The sequence below is a fragment of the Penaeus vannamei genome, chromosome 31, assembly GCF_042767895.1.
Source record: "Penaeus vannamei isolate JL-2024 chromosome 31, ASM4276789v1, whole genome shotgun sequence".
NCBI classification, from domain to species: domain Eukaryota; kingdom Metazoa; phylum Arthropoda; class Malacostraca; order Decapoda; family Penaeidae; genus Penaeus; species Penaeus vannamei.
Genome location: NC_091579.1, coordinates 16,955,689 through 16,963,188, shown reverse-complemented (window position 1 = coordinate 16,963,188; position 7,500 = coordinate 16,955,689).

Sequence of the window (7,500 nt, the reverse complement as noted above, 5' to 3'; positions counted from 1 at the left end):
ATGAATATATTCTGCTGATCCTCTCCCTATGATAATCATTATTATTGCTAATGCTATTCTTCATTTGCTATTATTATTATCATCATTATTATCATTATTATTACTAACATGAGCATTTTCTTTTTAGATATCATTATTAGCAGTAGTAGTAAATGTTATAGTAATAATACTATTATTGCTATTATCATTAATAATATCATTATCATTATTATTTTTATCATTGTTATCCGTACAATCATTATTATTACTATCATCTGTATGATTATCGTTGTTATTTTATATTATCATTATTATTGTTGTTATTAGTAGTAGCCCAACTATTTCTGTTACTGTTATGATTATCATCATTATCATTGTCATTATTATCATCATTATCATTGTCATTATTATCATTATCAGTACTACTGTTGCTATTGCTATTGTCATTAATATCATTATCATTATCATTATTGTCCTTAATGCGATCATTATTATTATCAATGTTATATCATCATTATTGTTTTCAATATTACTATCATTGCTATTATTACTATTATTGTCACTATTACTGTTACTATTTTCATTACTGTTAATGTTATCAATCATTATTATTGTTATTATTATTTTCAGTATCATTATTGTTATCATAATTACTACTATATTCATTATCATTATCATAATTACTAATATATTCATTATCATTATCATCATCATTATCATTGTTTCCATGTTATCATCACTATTGTTTTCACAATTATCTTTATTGTTATCATCACCATCACTATCATTATCTTTATTATTATTGTTATTACCATAATCATTATTCTCATCATTATTCCCAGTATTACTGCTATCATCATGACAGTTATCATTATCATTATTATCATCACTATTATCATTCTCGTTATTGTTATTATCATTATTTCTATTATCATTATTATCATTATCATCATCATTATAATTATCATCACAGTTACCATTATCACTACAATATTACTATCATCCTTGTCATTAGTATTATTATCATTACTATTATTATTACTATCATCAACAATGTGTCCATCTTTTCTTCCCTCGCTCTTAAATTTCTCTATTGTAATTATCCGGGATTAAACAACATAGGAAAGATTTCATCATCGTAATTCGAAAAGGAAATAATGATTGAAAGATTTATAGATTTTGGAATTTGAATTTTGTGTGTTAATAAAGACCTTAATTTTTGTTCCATCGAAAACTTTGTGTGTATGCTATGGTTTATCACTAAGTAAGTGTACAGTGTGCGAATTTGATAACATTTATGCATTGTATGATAAATAGTTACATTCACGATATTAACAGACATTGTACAAATCTTTCAGATACCGATGAACAAGAGGAAAAATGGTAAAAATTATAATAAAAACGAACAACTAGAAATGAGATTGGAACTGGATCCGTTAGATTCCACCGAACCACTGTCAATAATACGCAGAGGCTGCAGAATATATCATCGTCAAAGGAATCAAAAATACAGCATCTGACACAAAGCAGAGTATCGGTCCCATTATACATGGATTCCAATCTCCTTTCATCCCTCAAGACAGCGCGTCCAGGAGATATGGACGCTTTGTTTTTATGTCTACTCCCGCCTCCTTTTGTGTGCCAATACGCGAGTGGCAATAGGACAGGGCCTTCTGAACACACAAGGGAAACACACGCTACTTGGGCTATGTTTTCTTTGCTCCATTGTTCCGTTCGCCGCGTTAACCGCACGCAAATCTATGCAAACTGTCACTATTGTTTTGTTTGTGGACGCCGGGGTTGGTCTCATATGGAGCATAATGGCCTCTTTGGAGAAAGCTCGGAGACTCGCTACATTTGGCCGCGACAAACATGTTTTTGCTGCGGGAGTATTCTCTCCCTCCCCTACCCCCCCCCCTACTCAGACCCTCATACCCTTGCCTGGCCCAGTCCCCATAACGGATATCCTTCCTTGCCCCAACTCTCACTCTCCTCTCATTTTCCCTCTGACACTCTCCCCCTCCCCTCCCCCTTCTCCCCTACGCGTCCCTCCTTACTCTTAACCCCTTACCCTACTCGTCCCTTTCTCTATACAACCCACCCTACCCGTCTCTCTCCTTGGCCTTCTCGCCCCCACCTTTCTCTGACCCTCCCACCCGACCCGTCCCTTCCACCCCCCCTCCTCCTCCTTCTACTCGTGTCCCCTCTATTCCCCTCTTCCTCTGCCGGGACGCCCACCCATCCCCTCAGGGGTCGACCTGCTTGCTTTGGGGAGACTTCTATTCGTGTTCGATTCGGCTACTTGCTACTTAAGTGGTGATGGAGGTGGTGAGGGGAATGACGATGGGGAGGAAATCAATGGTAGTAGTGGTGACGGGGATGATGAAGATAATGTTGAAAATGATAATGATAACAAGAATCATGATGTTGATGATGATGATGATGATGACGGTGATGATGATGATGATGATAAGAATAATAATAACGATGATGATGGTACTAGAATGACAACTAAAAATAATAATAGTAACAGTAATAGAAATAATGATAATAATGAAAATGATGATGTTGGTGATCACAACAAGGCGAACATGAAGATCAATCATTATTATGGTGAAAAGGATTATAGTAACAACAATACTGTGACAATACTAAAATAAAGATGTGAAACTCTAATTTAAAAAAAATGAAAACATGCAATTGTGCTTGTATCTGTGACCTAACTTTGATTTCACACAGTGTAACTCAAGTTATCGTTTACATTGCGTAAGGAGAAAGAATGGGTCCTGGTTCGTACTGCACTTTAAATGATCTAATATTTTTTTTTAGGCGCTAAATCTAACAGCCCGTTAGACCCAGCCTTGGGATTCGTCACGTTGCGGTATCTAAAGATATTTTACATGTGAATTAAAAATACCTCCACATCATAAAAAATTGCTTTAATAAGGAGACACTCGCATAGCTCAGTGTATAGAGCTGTCTTTGCAGCTGCAGTGTCCTGGCCATGTCTCTGTACAGTCATGTCAGCTGTGACTGCGTACCGGCAGCTGAGGTCGTGGAGGATCATCCGCATCATCCCGTGGGTCAGTGTGGATATTCCTCTGCAGACGTATGCTATGCGTCCACTTGGATACAGGACCAGCTTGTACCTTAATAAGGTAGCAGTGTAACATGAACACGGTCGCTGCGCATATTTTTGTAATCGCCTTCCACATTTATTTTTTTTATCTTTTTTCTTCTTTCTCGTCGTGTTTTCTTCTTCTCCTACTCCTCCTCCTTCTTCTTCTCCTCCTCCTACTTCTTTCTTTCTCGTGTTCCTCTATCCAACCTACGCCCCAGACCACAGCGCCTGCCCTCTCAAGCCAAGGCACAACCCAACGAGTAAACACCATCAGCATCCCTCTCCCCCCCCCCACACACACACACACACCGGACCTTCCTTCGGCCTCCGCCTTATCTAGTCATAGCACCTACTCCTATCCCACTTAAGCTTCCCTCTCCCACGAAAAAGGGATCTTCGGGGGAAGGAAGTTCTAGATCCTACGATCCCCAGCCGACCTTGGCAGAAACGGGGGCCCGGCGGAGAATTTTTGTATTTTCACTAATTTTAGGAGATAAGATGGGCCCAGAGGCGGATCAAAGGGACTCAGGCCTCTATTAAAGCCGGATGCCGTGTGATCTTATACCAACACGCCTTTTTGAGTGTGTGTGCGTATTTCCATGTGTGTAAGTGCACGTGTGTGTGTGTGTGTGTTCTTGTTGACTGCTGGTGTCGATGTGCTGCCTTCCCTGTTTGTTCTTTACAGCGAGTTTATTATATTTCGTTCTTTTTGTTTTTTACCATTTCTTTTATGTTTCATTCTTTTTTCTCCCCCCCCCCCCTCTCTCTCTCTCTCTCTCTCTCTCTCTCTCTCTCTCTCTCTCTCTTTCTCTCTCTCTCTCTCTCTCTCTCTCTCTCTCTCTCTCTCTCTCTCTCTCTCTCTCTCTCTCTCTCTCTCTCTCTCTCTCTCTCTCTTCTTTGTCGATCCATCTTTTCTTTATTTTTACTTTTCAGGTTGCCAAGACACGGAATAAAGCTCTCTTGCATTTGGCACCATCTTGTTTGTATTATCAATATTCGCCTAATCTTCCAAACTTAAAGGTTAAACACAACATATGCTTATATAACGAAGGGAATACATGAGAACGAGACAGACACCATAAGGGAGTGAGTTTTTTGTGATCACTAAACGAAGTTTTCGTTTACAGTGAAAGTTATATTTTTGCACAATATGTATGTTTCTCTCTTCTCTTCTCTTCTCCTTTATTTTCTTACTTTTCTTTTCTTTTCGTTTCTTTTCTTTTCTTCTCTTTTCTTCTCTCTCTTTCTCTAATGGGGATATATAGAGAGAGACGTGATCAGACAGAAAGAGGCTGCGGGGAGAAAGAGAGAGAATGGAAGGAGATATATACATACAAGCATACAGAGAGACAGAGACAGACAGATAAACAGACATACGCACATAGACGGAGACACAAAGACAAACAAACAGTAATCTCCAAGACAAACCAAAAGACGGAAGAGATAGCTGTTAATCTACGAAAGGATCGAAAGGGGGTACAATTAGTATATATATAAATATATATATATATATATATATATATATATATATATATATATATATATATATATAAACTTGATTCTCACATAATTCATTTCTCAAATTCATGTACTCTTAATATTGGATAACGCCCCCCCCCTTCCCCCTTACAACCCCCACCCCCACCCCCGTTCCAGCCCAGGACCCCAGCGTTGCTAATCCTGAACCAGCTCGACGAACAAATTACATTCCCGCTTCACGTCACGTACTCGCAAAGGAAGTAAATGTAAGGTAAGGATTAGTACGAGACGCGACGTAAAAGGGACTCTTATCGACATTACAGACGCGGCAGGAAAAAGGGACCTTTGTTTCCTTTTATTTGGTGGAATGTAACGGTATGTAACGTAAATTAGGTGTTAGGGTAAGAGGAGGGAGAGAGGGGGGGTGGGAGAGAGAGAGAGAGAGTGAGAGAGAGAGAGAGAGAGAGAGAGAGAGAGAGAGAGAGAGAGAGAGAGAGAGAGAGAGAGAGAGAGAGAGAGAGAGAGAGAGAGAGAGAGAGAGAGAGTGTGTGTGAGCGAGAGAGAGAGAGAGAGAAAGAGAGAGAGAGAGAAAGAGAGAGAGAGAGAGAGAGAGAGAGAGAGAGAGAGAGAGAGAGAGAGAGAGAAAGAGAGAGAGAGAGACAGAGAGTGAGAGGGAGAGAGAGAGAGAGAGAGAGAGAGAGAGAGAGAGAGAGAGAGAGAGAGAGAGAGAGAGAGAGAGAGAGAGAGAGAGAGTTCAAATTCAAAATTCAAAATACTTTATTCCATTTGTTACAATGGTTATTCTTATTATATGCATAGTGAAGTTACAGTACAAATAAATACGTTAAACATAGAGTCAATGGTGGTACATATAAGTCTTGCCTATTCTTATATTTAGAAACCTGATGTCATTGGTGATTTAATAGATGTTCCTTTAATTTCCTTTTGAGTATATTTGTGTTTTGAATGTTTCTGATATCAAAAGGCAGTTGGTTCCATACCATGGGTCCACGAGTTAGTATCTGTCGTGCCCCTATGTCTGTACGTGATCTTTTAACATATAGTGAGTTGCCTTGTCTTGTTTGGACACAAGTTGTATTACCTACAGTTGGAAGGGTTAACAACCATTTTGGATAAAAACCGTGGATCATTTTGTGAATTAGTATGCAGGTATCATAGTTGCATTTGTGATGTACTTTTAGCAAACTTAGTATGTTTATGTGTGGGGTAATGTGGTCATACTTCTTTATGTTCCCGAGTGCTACCCTGGCAGCAAAGTTTTGCAATTTTTGAATTTTCTGAATTTGACCTTTGTTTGCTGTACCCCATATGTTTGAGCAATAGTTAATTATACTGAGAACTAGTGTTTGTATAAGATATTCTAGTTTCAGCTGGGATTCTATTTTTGATATGACTTAGGTAAATTAGTGTGCCCATTACTTTCCTGTGGATGTTATCGACGTGGTTCTCGAATGTCATGAATCTGTCAATGTGTACGCCTAGATTTTTTACAAATGTTCTCGGTCTTATATGGCTGTCTTCAAATATTATGGTCGTGTTTACAGGAATTTTGGCGATGTTTTGGCGACTACCTATGAAGATACATTGTGTCTTATCTGGATTTATCTTAAGGCCATTTGAGTCAAAGTATCCTTTTACTTGTGAAAGTGTCTCTTGGGTCTTTAGTATCAGTGTATCTAAGTTGTTTATAGAATCATTTTGTAGAAATTGTGAATCATCGGCGTATTGAACAAGAAGGCAATTTTGGGCTATGTTTGACAGATCATTTACAAATATTATGAACAGGATTGGGCCTAATATAGATCCTTGTGGGACACCAAAGGATACACTCTGTTTTTCTGATATATTCTCGCTAATTTTGACTGATTGGGTTCTATTAGATAGCTTCTGAACCAATATGTGTCAATTTTGTGATTCATTAGTTTACTGATGAGGATTTCGTGATTGACACTATCAAAGGCCTTTGATAAGTCGCACAATGTAAGCAAGTTTATACGGTTGTTGTCTATGTTCTCATAAATATTATTTGTAATCTGCAATAATGCTGTTTCAGTGGACAGCTTACTTCTGAAGCCATGCTATTCTAGATAGTAGGTCGTGTGTCTCTAGAAATGTTGTCAGTTGGTCTGCTACGATTTTTTCGAGAACCTTCGATAGTATAGGAAGTATGGTAATAGGGCGATAATTATTAACTTCGTCTTTGTCGCCAGATTTAAAAACTGGTGTTATTATGCCATGCTTCCAGAGCGATGGGAAGTCACCGGTGACCAGAGATGTATTAATGATAACCGTTAAGTAATACGCCACAGCAGGTAGGCTGTCTCTGAGGAAGCGAAGAGCAATACCAGCCCCCCCCACAGACTTTGTTTCACGCAGGTGTTTTATTGTCAGGATTACGGTTTCTATTTGAACAGGTTGTGGTCTGAAACTATTGGCTGAGCGCCCTATACTGTGTTTTGTTTAGATATGGAAGCGTTTGTTTGTTCATATGTGGAATGTCCAATTTTAGCGAAGAACCCATTAAATTCAGTTGCACTAATTTTGGTGTCTAGATTATCTTTATGGTTGTTTTTGTTTGGTACAAGTGTCTTTAAAATCCATGTTTTAGCTGAATCTTTTTTACAATTTGTTAATCTATTTCCAAAATAATATTTTTTGGCTTCTTGTATTAGCGATTTCACGTTTCTCTTTCTTTGTTTATAGTGAGCCTGGAGTGTCGTGTCGAGTCTGTTACTTTTGAGAGCGTTATGCAAATCATTTCTATCTGTTATGGCTCTCTTGATGTCGTCGGTAATCCATGGGGCCGGAGGACGTTTAATGATTTTTGTAACAAAGGGGGCGATGGCATTTACACTATCATTAATCACTTCCGCGAAGACATCTACCTGCTTGTCTACGCT